The sequence below is a fragment of the Coregonus lavaretus genome (genome assembly GCF_964263955.1).
Source record: "Coregonus lavaretus genome assembly, chromosome: 23".
Taxonomy (NCBI): domain Eukaryota; kingdom Metazoa; phylum Chordata; class Actinopteri; order Salmoniformes; family Salmonidae; genus Coregonus; species Coregonus lavaretus.
This window is the reverse complement of record NC_140010.1, coordinates 39,238,856-39,251,821: the sequence shown is the minus strand read 5'-3', so window position 1 is coordinate 39,251,821 and position 12,966 is coordinate 39,238,856. Positions and strand designations below refer to the sequence as shown.

The window sequence follows — 12,966 nt, the reverse complement described above, 5'->3', positions numbered from 1 at the left end:
GGCACATTGAGGGCATCATCCCACAGAGTAGATACGGTACTCAATTCACACCAACAACCAGCCGGAACAATCCTTTTAGACAAAAACGTAATCTTTCGGCAGAATATGTGTATATTATGCACTTGCTTGAGAAATAACTTTGAAAAAATATGCTTATATATTTTTTGTAAAATGTAGAGTAGTAGAGCTGTGCCATGTAATACGTTATCACTGGTTGGCTGGGTGGTATGATCGCAGATGACTGGCTGTCTGTGACATGCTGTCATCCGTGACTGGCTGTCTGTGACGCATTATCCCCCGTGATTGGCTGCTTGGCAGCATCCATTTTAGGGATCAGATGATAAGGACCTATAGCGTGGCCACAGCTCTGCAGTATAAGGACATGGGTTGCATAAGGGCCTAGAGATCAAGGCTTTGTAAAGTACAGATTAATAATGAAAAACTGCACTACCCATCATCCTCCATCACACTCAATTAGGCTGGATCCATGTCCCGCTACACCTCCACTCCCCCTCTACCTCCTACATCATCTAAAGAGGTTATCTTTTGCATGTAAGAAATGCAATGTCTGCATTGCCAAACTGTTTTAGATGTATCCCCCCCCTCCCCTCCCCCATAGACCAGCATGCACCTGCATGGGCAATAGGGGTGTGACTGAAGTCACGGGTGACTCAGGAGTTGCCTCTAACTGTTGTTCCAGGGCCAGATTTCTTAATGGTCTCCTAGGTTATGGTTAGAATTTGGGTAATCTGACCCCAGATCTGTGTTGGGGGATGCTCCTACATCAAGCAATGAATCCCTTTGAGGTTGTTTAAGGTGCAGTGTACTGTAGTGATGTTGGGCATTAACATGGGTGTGAGACCAATAAACGGCTAGAACCCCAAATCTGTTCATTCATTGGCAGACGTGAGCAGCAGTCCTATAGGAATGGAGGAAAGGAAACCTAGGAGTAGCATGAACAACATAACTGGTTAAGCCAGTGCAGTACCCCTTCCATTGAGAAATCAACACGGAGGTCCCACCGAGTCCTTTATACCTGTATGTGTGTGTGAGTGTGTGTTAGTGTGTGTTAATGTGTGCGAAGCTACACTGTATGCAGGTCAACTCTGAAATGATTGTTTAAACATGAACTTTTCTGCCCCATGCAGGTCAGAAATGTGTAACGATGTACAATCTCTTTTGTGTGTGTATAGAAAATGTGCACTGTGAATGGTAGAGAGAGCACAGCACTGTGAAGGGTAGAGAGAGCACAGCACTGTGAAGGGTAGAGAGAGCACAGCACTGTGAAGGGTAGAGAGAGCACAGCACTGTGAAGGGTAGAGAGAGCACAGCACTGTCGGAGTCATATGTCTTATTTCTAAAGGAAAAGAAGAAGAAAAAAAATGTTTGAGAAAAATAAGTACTGTATGCTGACTGTCACATGGGTTCTGTTGTCGAGAGAAATAAATATGAACTTCAACCTGCTGTGGAATAGCTCAGACTCCTGGTGAAATATGTGATTGGGCTTTTGGTTTTCACAGTTTACTCTGATTTATTTGGATACATCTGGTTTTTCAATAGTAACCCACATTGTAGTACTCAAAGGGCACTTGGTAAAGTTAATGGAAAAGGTCCCTGTAAACGAGAACATGATTCAAAGGGATTTTTGTTCTTGTGGATGAAACTTTTAAAGAATAAAAACATCTGCTTATCTGTAATACTAACATTTCATAGCACAATTTGATAGCAAATTCAAAACCATAAGAGCACCACTGTTATCAGCACCAACAAATAAAATGGATATTTACACCGACACAAGCAAAAAAATTGAACTATTTCATTTGTCATTTCATTTTGCACAACTAAAAACAGGTATATAACACAGTTATGATGTACGTTTATAGCTGTAATAGCAGTATTGTAAATTATATAAATTATAACATTATGACATGGGTATTGATACAACAATATAACATTGCTGGTTATTTCAACTACACAAGTTAAGATCATTTCTTATTAAGGCATACTGTGTCTATTAGCCTGTAGTCGTTGTGAGAGTGAATAGCTGGTTTTCCACTGTTGAGCACTCTCTGAGAAAGCCAGTGCATTCACATTACTACTTTCCCAGTGTCCGCTTTCACTTCCTGGTCTGGGAGGTGCTCAATGCGGGTTGATCAGTGCTTAACCATTGTGCTTATGACCTGGCCAATGCCCGCCATCAAGAAGTTAGTTAAAAGGATTATCCAGCGAAATGACATCATCTTCCACACTTTATATATTTGTTTCCTTACCTCGAAAGCAGTCTATCGACAAGGATAGACAGCGATCCACAATATGGTTTTGTTAAATTAGCCTCCATGGTCAAATGGTAGATGATGGTGGTAGCCCTGACGAGTTGACAAATAAGGCTCTACAGTGGGAAACCGACAGGGCTAGCATAGCATTGGGAAAAACCAAAATAGCAGTGATGTACTGTAGAGGGGTCGGGGAAGTTTGGTAATCATAATATGAGGTAACTTGACTGAAATAGGAGGTGACGTGGCCTGGAGTGGTTTAGCGATCTACGTCGCTGCCTCTGGAGCACATGTATGATGTATGGCTGCCAGAATGGGTTCAAATCCGGCCCACTGCTCTTTCAGCACTCTCTCTCCTATCTTTCACCTCCATCTCTCTCAATCCAATAAACATCCAATAAAGAAAATAAATAGGAGGTGACATAAGGTGTTCAGCCCTTGGTACACACGTGGCAGCGGCTGACCTGCTGGCGCTGTTGATTGGCGGCACGCGCAAGGGAAGGGGGCGGTGCCAAACTGCTTGGTTAGGGTAACGCGGGTCAGCCAGAAGCTGTAGACATTGGCAAAGTATTGGCACGTGCCACTCCACGAGACTGAGTCTGCCCCAGAGTGCGTAGAGGATAGTGTGAGCAATACACAGTCATATACACACACTCCTACTGTATATACATAACACACACACACATACATTAAAACATCAACACACAGCTTTGCACACAATAAAGTCATACACACATGCAGAGATCCCCTCCACAAACTCGGGGGGGGGGGACAGCTGGGGGCGATGTGATCTTGGCTTCGAGGGCGTCTCACACACGGCACAGCTGCTGATGTGGGCGAGGATGTCGCGGCCCGACACGGGCATCACGGGCATGGCCGCAGTGGTGGAGAGCCTGTAGGACTTGTCGTTGCGGCTGGCGTGGTCACAGGTGCCTGTGTTGCAGTAGGAGATGGGCATGGTGCTGAAGACTTGCAGACACGAGCCTGCCTGGCCTGGGGGGGAGGGGGGTTGTGTACATGTGAATCGGGATTGGGGTCAATTCCTTTTTAATTCAGCCAATTCAGAAGGTAAACTGAAATCCCAGATCCAACTTCCAAAAGTTGGGTTAAACTGAACTCTGATGTGAATACATTGAAAGAGACACAAAGTAGAGATGCCTAATAAGTCACTATCCTGTCTCTCTCTATCACACACACACACACACACACACACACACACACACACACACACACACACACACGGTCACCCTGAGGACCCTGATGACCTGTGGGGAGAGGGAGGGAGAGAGATAAGTTGAGTTGGGTACATGTGTTTACACCGAAGGACTAATGTATACATGTGAGATGAGAGGTTAGTATACTGAATTATGTTGAGATCCACAGTGAGACGGCTTAAGGCTTAGCTACTTCTGTTACTTTTGAAGTGAGAGTCTGTGTCTCTGTGTGTGCACTGTGTGTGTGTGCCTTTACCATGTTGTCCCACGAAACCTTGCTGTCCATGAGCGCCTGGGTCTCCTAAAGGTCCAGGTGGACCTAGAGCTCTGTTACTCCCTGGAGGCCCTCGCAACCCAGCATGACCCTTAGGACCCAGGAGAGAACACAAACACCACAACCAGTCAGTGTGGAGGTCAGGATGCGCGCACACACACACACACACACACACACACACACACACCTCTCCTCTTTCTGTAGGTCACCTACCATGAGGCCCAGCATTGCCCTAGGGCCCAGGGAGCCCAAAGGGGGCTGATACCATCTAAAACGCGACCGGGGCGGTCTTTGGGACCTGCAGGGTTATACAGAGGAACCGCGTTGTCAAAGGGACAGGCTAAAACAGCTAGAAGTGTCTCAGTTAGCTCTGCTGGTCTCAGCGGTCACCGGCGTCTGCCATAGGCACCTGGATGACCTCTTGGTCCGTTGGGGCCCATGTGACCCCCGGGGCCTCTGGCACCTATCAGAAAATATCATTAGGCACCAAATAGAAGAAAACAGACATCGACTTGCCAAAGAAAAAATAGTCATTTTCGTTTTAACACGTTTTCTGTTTTGGAGTTGTGTGTTGTGTGGTTACCTTTCGGTCCTTGTGGTAGTCTGGTGGCCTGGGGGGGCCTGCGTCTCCTGGGGAGGGCACTGCAGTCCTAGTGGGACCCAGTTCACCGGGTGGTCCTTAAAACAGAGCACTTGAATACTGGAAAACACACACAGAAACACCTTACACATGGTAACCCCCATCCCCCCCCATCCCATCCCCCCCCCCCCCCTACGCACCAGAGTATGTGAGCAGAGCGGAGCTGGAGCAGACCGAGGAGCGGAGCATGCCCAATTTGACTGGAGCGAGATTCCCAAAGTCTGGAGCGTAGGCCTTCACTCCAATTTCATTCCAGTAGCCTCCAGTAGAGCTCAAAGCATTCCTGGCCAAGCATGCATCTGTAGTCTACTAGTTTGCTGCTATAGCACCTTGCTTTAGCTACTGTCATGGAGTTCACTAAATATTTTCATAAAGAAACTAATAGAACACACAGGTGCTAAATCAAGGTGAGTTACAAAGATGAGGACTAAGAGCAAGAGAGGGAGTGTGGTGATGTAGTGTCCACAACTAAAGAGTCATTGTGGAATATGAAAAGACACTTATCCCGAAAGCATGATGGTGTACTTATTATGCTAAAAGAAAGGAACGAGGTGGGTAGCTAACTATACTGAACAAAAATATAAAAACGCAATATGCAACAATTTTACTGAGTTGCAGTTCATATAAGTAAATAAGGCAATTTAAATAAATAAATTAGGCCCTAATCTATGGATTTCACATGACTGGGAATACAGATATGCATCTGTTGGTCACAGATACTTTTTTTTTTTTTAAAGGTAGCGGTGTGGATCAGAAAAACAGTCAGTATCTGGTATGACCACCATTTGCCTCATAAAGCGCGATACATCTCCTTCACATAGAGTTGATCAGGCTGTTGATTGTGGCCTGTGGAATGTTGTCCCAAACCTCTTCAATGGCGGCGCGAAGTTGCTGGATATTGGCAGGAAATGGAACACGCTGTTGTACACGTCGATCCAGAGTATACCAAACATGCTCAATAGGGGACATATCTGGTGAGTATGCAGGCCATGGAAGAACTGGGACATTTTCAGCTTCCCAGAATTGTGTACAGATCTTTGCGACATTGTCATGCTTAAACATGAGGTGATGGCGGATGAATGAATGACACGACAATGGGCCTCAGGATCTCATCACGGTATCTCTGTGCATTTAAATTGCCATCGATAAAATTGAATTATGTTTGTTGCCCGTAGCTTATGCCTACCTATATCCATAACCCCACCGCCACCATTTGACAATGTTTTCATCAGAAAACCGCTCGCCCACATGACGCCATAACGTGGTCTGCGGTTGTGTAAGGCTGGTTGGACATACTGCCAAACTCTCTAAAGCGATGTTGGAGGTGGCTTATGGTAGAGAAATTACCAGTCAATTCTCTGGCAACAGCTCTGGTGGATTCCTGCAGTCAGCATGCCAATTGCACACTCCATCAAAACATGAGATTTCAGTGGCATTGTGTTGTGTGACAAAACTGCACATTTTAGAGTAGCCTGTGCACCTGTGTAATGATGATGCTGTTTAATTAGCTTATTGATATGCCACACCTGTCAGGTAGATGGATTATCTTGGCAAAGGAGAAATGCTCACTAAACTCATTTGTGCACTACATTTTAGAGACATAAGCTTTTTGTGCGAATGGAAAAATTCTGGGATCTTTTATTTCAGCTCATAAAACATGGGACCAACACTTTACATGTTGTGTTTATATTTTTGTTCAGTATAAGTGTGTCATTGTAGTAAAGTATTTCAGATCTGTTAAAAGTTTTGTTCATTTTTGTTCTATTATCTATACGATAGGCCATAATAGGATTTTGGCTCAATAGGCCTGGCATATTCCCACTTTCAAGGAGCTTTCTGTTTTGATTGGGTTATTTGGCCTAAAAACCGTTAGGCCTACCTACAGAAGAAAAAGAAAAAAAACTCTGCATCTCTGCCCAGCCTGGCAAGAGTGGCCAAAAGGGTGTTTAGCATCCCCAGTGGCTCTGCATTAGCAGAGAGGATATTCTCTACTGCTGGCCTGCTCTCCAGGCACCATCTCGTCAGCCTGAAGCCACAGACTCTGGCCAAACTCGTGTTTCGAAAAATTAATTAAAAGGCATTGTAGACTGAGCCTAATAAGACATTTTTCGATTCATTTGTATTTAATTCTAAGTAAGTCACAGCCTATATGCACAATGTATAGACTATAATGATTTAACACAACAAAATGTTTAAATGCTGAGCCCTTTATGTCCCTACCAGGCTAGTGTGTTGCAATCGCAAATGCTTCACAATGTATTTCTTTGTAGGCTGTAGCCTTGAACAAATTTAAATAATATAGCCTAAATAATTCATTTTCTTCCCTTCTTAGTCTCCATCTGGCTCCTGACCTATTTAGAGTGTTTATATGCTGTTTAATAGGACATGTAGCCTATTTGAAATGGTGAGCGCTTCTTACATTTACCTTTTCATGTTTATTAAAATACTTTTCATTCAAATCATATGGTTTGGTTTCAATACTTCAAAACCAAATGGTTGGTCCAGGTAGTCACACAAATAGATGGGTGTTGGTTCAATTGTGATTTTAATGAATGGGGCAAATTCAGAGCGGCAGTTTTTCTTCCTGTCAGAGCAAAGCGGAGCAGTTGGAAAGGATGTGGAGCGTCGTGCTCCACGAGAGATGAGCAGGATTTCTGACCGCTCAACTCCGCTCACATACTGTGCTACGCATTCACTCACTGACAAACAGATACAGACAGACGCAAATACACACACACCTGGAGGTCCATGAATGCCTTCGTATCCTGGGTCTCCGTTGGGTCCTCTAAGTATAGTCTTGATTAAAGACTAATTGATTAGAATCAGGTGATGTTCTTCTGTGCACTCTTCACCTGAACCAACAGGGCGTCCTGGGGATCCTGAGAGACATCACACATTCAATCAACCATACAGGAGTTATTCAGTAGCTAACATCATGTTAACAACCCAACCACTCTAAAAAGCAATTCCATGCAACACTCATTTGTACACTACCAGTCAAAAGTTTGGACACACCTACCTAATAGTGAAGACATCAAAACTATGAAACAACACATATGGAATCATGTAGTAAAAAAAAGTGTTAAACAAATCAAAATATATTTTATATTTGAGATTCTTCAAATAGACACTCTTTGCCTTGATGACAGCTTTGCACACTCTTGGCATTCTCTCAACCAGCTTCATGAGATAGTCACCTGGAATGCATTTCAATTAACAGGTGTGCCTTCTTAAAAGTGAATTTGTGGAATTTATACCATACTCTGGAATTCTTATCTTCACATTGCCAACACCTCATCATCCCTAAATAACTTCAAGCGAAGACTGGGGGTCAGCCTGATGAACCAAACTACCCAATAATCCCCTCCATGAAGACTGGGGGTCAGCCTGATGAACCAAACTACCCAATAATCCCCTCCATGAAGACTGGGGGTCAGCCTGATGAACCAAACTACCCAATAATCCCCTCCATGAAGACTGGGGGTCAGCCTGATGAACCAAACTACCCAATAATCCCCTCCATGTAGCCTAACTCTCACACTCATACACATGCACACACACATAATCAAACATGGTTTTTGTTGTATACTAAGTATATCATGTACATTTATAATTAATATGCTTTGTTTGATTGAACAAAGTTGTTTTTTTACTTACATTTGTTGAGTGGTTTTCATATCAGCCCTTTTGGGCTTCCAACCTCACCTGCACACCGTTTTTACACGTTATTTTTTATCTGTACTGTCTTGTCTTTCACTTATTTTCTTCAGTGCGAATAAATAAAACCTAATATATATATAATTTGTTGTGATCTAAAACCAGTAAATTAAAAATATTCCAAAGAGAAGAAAAAAAGGCTTAATACAAGTAATTTATCCTATTTCAAGATATAATTGTTTGACATACGAGATATGATCATACACTCATAGTATACAGTGCTGTCAGACTACTGTGATGTCACCACTAAACTGTATACAGGGCTGTCAGACTACTGTGATGTCATCTCTAAACTGTATACAGGGCTGTCAGACTACTGTGATGTCATCTCTAAACTGTATACAGGGCTGTCAGACTACTGTGATGTCATCTCTAAACTGTATACAGGGCTGTCAGACTACTGTGATGTCATCTCTAAACTGTATACAGTGCTGTCAGACTACTGTGATGTCACCTCTAAACTGTGTGGGAGTTTTAGTCCAGTAGGCTTGGTCAGGGAAAACCGCTCTGTATGATCAACTAATCTCATCTCCTGTATTCTGTTGATGTCATCATCTCAAAGCTGTAATCCGCCCTAATAGCATTGTTTGTGACTGTTTGCTCTGTTTGAAATGTGTCCAAAAGTAGTGCCCCAGATTCTCAGGCTCTTGCCAAAAGTAGTGTAGTGCACTGTATAGGGAATAGGGTGGCATTTTGGATGTATTGTATTGTGATCACCTCTGTGTCCCGGAGGACCAGGTGGTCCAGGAGTCACCTGGGTCACCTGTAGAATATGGTCAGGGTTGGAGTTTCAGTTAGGCACGACATCAGGATACAGAGGAGATATTGGTCCGTATTACAGCACTTTCACTCTGATAATAACCCATGTATTGGAAACTTCTCCCCTGTCCCTTTAGCTAATTTTCCCCAAACATCAGACACCCCCTAACCTCGGACACTCTCTAGCGGTTGGAGGACTGAATCACCTCGAGCTCAACATTTAAATGGACTGAAATATAACGGTAAGTTTTGTGACTAACGACACCCTTTTAGCTAGCTGACCACCGATTTTCAGTGCAATTTCTGTAAGTTAAGTTAGGTTTTGAGAGTTTTCAAAAAAGTTATATGTACACATTTTGTGGAACACGCTGCATATTGTAAAATTCGACTGCGCGACAGACCACACCTAATTTAATATCCAACTTTTTACCTCTGAAATATAGCTAACGGATGTTCTAATGTTGCTATCTTAGTTGCTAAATGTTGATAGAACTGCTAAGTAAGCAAAAAGGAAAGAAATTGTAAGTGTTAGATAATACATATCACGAAAACAGCTGCATGTTGTCAAGCTTTACCGTATCAAAATTGGAGTCCTCTGACGGAGGCGTTTTGCACAATCTGCAAAAATGTATTTGGAACTTTGAACCATGAACTTTTTGACACCTATCACTGTTGGCTATGTTTCATCTTACAACAGCTACATAGAGGCAGTATTTAGTTAAATGGTACAATGTATGCATCAATATTACACTAATTGGGACACTAATTTTCATTACAGATAACATCAAACAAAAAACGTGGGTACACTTTCAGTTATTGTGAAAACTTTCATCACCTTTCAATGCCTTAGCTTTGAAATGTAAATGTTTATACATATTCAGATTGAGTTATCTTTCTAAAATGTGTATAGTATGCCAAGTTATTTAGCTACATGTATTTACCACTGCAGCATGGAGAAAGTCAAGAGGAAGCAGTGGAGTGAGGTGGACATGTTCCATGCCATGGAGGACTGCGGGGCAGGGATGGCTATCCGCCAGGCTGCCAAGGTTAGGCATCTTTTGTTTTTAGGAGATTACCATGTGTATGTGAATTTTATCTGCTAGTAACAGTTTTATTTTCTTATCTACCAAGGTGCATGGTGTACCTCGGCAGACCCTGGCGGACAGGCTGAGCGGCCGGGTGACCCATGGTTGTCGCAGTGGACCACCCACATTGCTTGCACCAGAGGATGAAAAGTCTCTGGTGCAGTACTGTATCTACTGCGCCAGCCATGGGTTCCCCTTCACCAGACAGAGGCTGATGAAATACGCCGACAAAATACGCAGGTATTTGGTGTTCTATGTGTTTATGTATGTAGAATGCTGGACTGACTGTTATTTTACATTTACATTTTAGTCATTTAGCAGACGCTCTTATCCAGAGCGACTTACAGGAGCAATTAGGGTTAAGTGCCTTGCTCAAGGGCACATTAACGTCATTTAGCAGACGCTCTTAGCCAGAGCGACTCACAAATTGGTGCGTTCACCCTATAGCCAGTGGGATAACCACTTTACAATTTGGGGGGGGGGTTATCAATGTGTGTGATGTAAATGTGGATGTGTATGGTGATGCCAAAACAAACATTTTCATCCTGGATGGACAATTATATATTCTATTCTATTGTAGGTTTCGGCACCCACGGGAAACAATCCCACCACTGGGGAAGAGGTGGTGGGAAATGTTCAGGAGGAGGCACAAGAACCTAAGCATGAGGAGGCCGGACACCCTGGACAGGGGGAGAGCTGAGTGTGCCACACGTCCGACGATGGACACCTTCTTCACTTCTTATGAGAAGCACTTGGAGGAGAGTGGGTTGAGGGAGAAACCCAGACAAATCTATAACTGCGATGAGTCTGGGTTTCGTAGCGACCAGAGCAGGCACAGAGTGCTGGCTCCCCGGGGCGCAAAACACGTGTACCAGCAGGCTCCGGGGACCAAGGAGCACATCACAGTGCTGGCCTGCTTCAACGCAACTGGGGAGGACATCCCCCCGTTTATCATCTACCCCAAGTGTTTCCCCGGTGGCCACTACACACTGGGAGGCCCCCCCCAAGCCTTGTATGGACGGTCAAGCAGTGGCTACATTGACGGGGACCTGTTCAGGAAGTGGTTTCAGCACTTCATTAAGTATGCAGTGAAAGAGCGCCCTCTCCTTCTCCTCTTCGATGGGCACAAGAGCCACATGGACCCGGAAGTGCTCGCGGTGGCACTAAGGGAAGGGGTTATACTTCTTTGTCTTCCACCACACTGCACCCATGTCCTGCAGCCGCTGGACGTGGCATACTTTGGCCCTTTAAAGGCTGAGTTCTCCAAGGTAGCTGGAGACCTTAGCCATTTTGACCACTCCTACATGGTAAACAAATCAGAATTTGCCAGAGTATTCCGCTACCCGTACCAGCGATGCAAGGACATGCGCTATGTGGTGGAAGGGTTTAAGAAGTGTGGCCTCTTCCCTTTTGACCCTTCAGCCATTGAAGGGTCCCGTTTAATGCAGTCTCGGACCCTACCGGGTCCCAACACCGCCTCTACTGGAACCAGCAGCAATGTGCCATCCATCAGCACCTCCTCCCCAGCGACCACAGGAGGACCCTCAGCCCCTGCCCCAGTCCCAGCTGCTGCTCCAGTCCCATCCCTAGCTCTAGAAGAGCACCCCCTAATAGAGGGGGGGCTGATAGCGAAGGACCTGGGGCACATCCTTACTGTCCTGAAGTATCGGCTGGACCGATACAGAAGACTCCCTGTGGTCGCCACATGCCTCACCGGGGAGGAATACACGCGCCAGTGGCAGGAGAGGGGTGAGAAGGAGAGGGCCGGGGCAGAGGAGAAAGAGCGTCGGGCAGCCCTCAGAACACAGAGGGCACAGGAGAGGGCTGCCATGGATGAGACCATTGACGCCATCGCCTCTGCTGGACCCCCTGCTGGAACCACTCCTGACAGCTGCATCACCACTGCCAGTGCCTCCCAGTGTGCAACACCTGTAGGAGCCGCCGGAGTCCCCAGCTGCAGAAGAAGGCCACATGCCTACTCTCCCGGCCACACCATCGTCGGCCCCTCAACCCCACCATTACAAACACCAGCTCCTCCAAGCCATCGTCGGTGGTTTTGTCCACCACCACCCCAATGCACACCACCCCCCATGTCTGTCACCACCAACACGGCCTCCTCTGGACCAACTGCCTCCTCCGTCTCCCCTGGTCACACCACCATAGCAGCCTCGTCTGGTGTCCCTGCCCCCTGCAATTTGAATACCACCACCTCCACAGGTAAACACATGTTAAATTACGAAAAAATGACTGTTTGTTATCTGTTTTATAAAACAGCAATGTAAAAAATATATATATATCTTTATATATCTACAGTAAATAGCACCAGCCCTCAAGTCATCTCCGCCTCCTCCAAAACCTCTGCAGCTTCCTCCAGAGGTATTGATGTAAAAAAAGTTGAAAAGGGTTTTCATGCAACATGCTCTGTCTAACACTACTTTTTCTCAAACTGCAGCACAGAAAAGGAAGAGAAAAGCTACACCGGTCACATCTGTCACACCACCCATGGCACCACTCTCAGGTACTTCATAATCTGTTTTTCTCGCTCTCTCAGTTGTATCAATTACTATTGTTGTTGAAGAACTTCTACATTTTGCAAAACCATATTAATCAACTTGTATTATTATTTAATTTTTTATAAAAGAAGACACCACCTGCTGTGCTCGCTGCGGGGAGCGTGATCCGCCTGCAAGCTCCTCTCAGGAGTGTAGATCCGAAGTGCCATGGGTGTGCTGTGACTTTTGCCAGCACTGGTTCCACTGCAGGTGTGTGCAGTGGGATCAAGAGGTAGCGGTGGAGCTGGATTTTTATTGTGATTTTTGTGACAATATAGGGATGGAGGTCGAGATTTAATTGTTTGTTTTGTTTGTGTTCATATGAAATTATTTATTTGTTCAAAAAAATAAATGTCTAAAATTTAATATATATATTTATTGAACCCATCTTGTGTATTTCTTCCTTTACTTTCCAAGTGCACCTCAGCAACACAAACTCCAACAGTGTTTTC

At 44.8% G+C, this 12,966-nt stretch overlaps 1 long non-coding RNA gene across 1 annotated transcript; it reads left to right on the top strand.

The window, feature by feature from the left end:
* The first annotated feature begins 12,042 nt into the window (after positions 1-12,042).
* LOC311098630 lies at positions 12,043-12,676 on the top strand. Its single transcript, XR_014609651.1, has 4 exons — positions 12,043-12,179; positions 12,276-12,338; positions 12,415-12,480; positions 12,604-12,676. It is a non-coding gene; the product is annotated as an uncharacterized lncRNA (long non-coding RNA).
* The last annotated feature ends 290 nt before the right edge of the window (positions 12,677-12,966 follow it).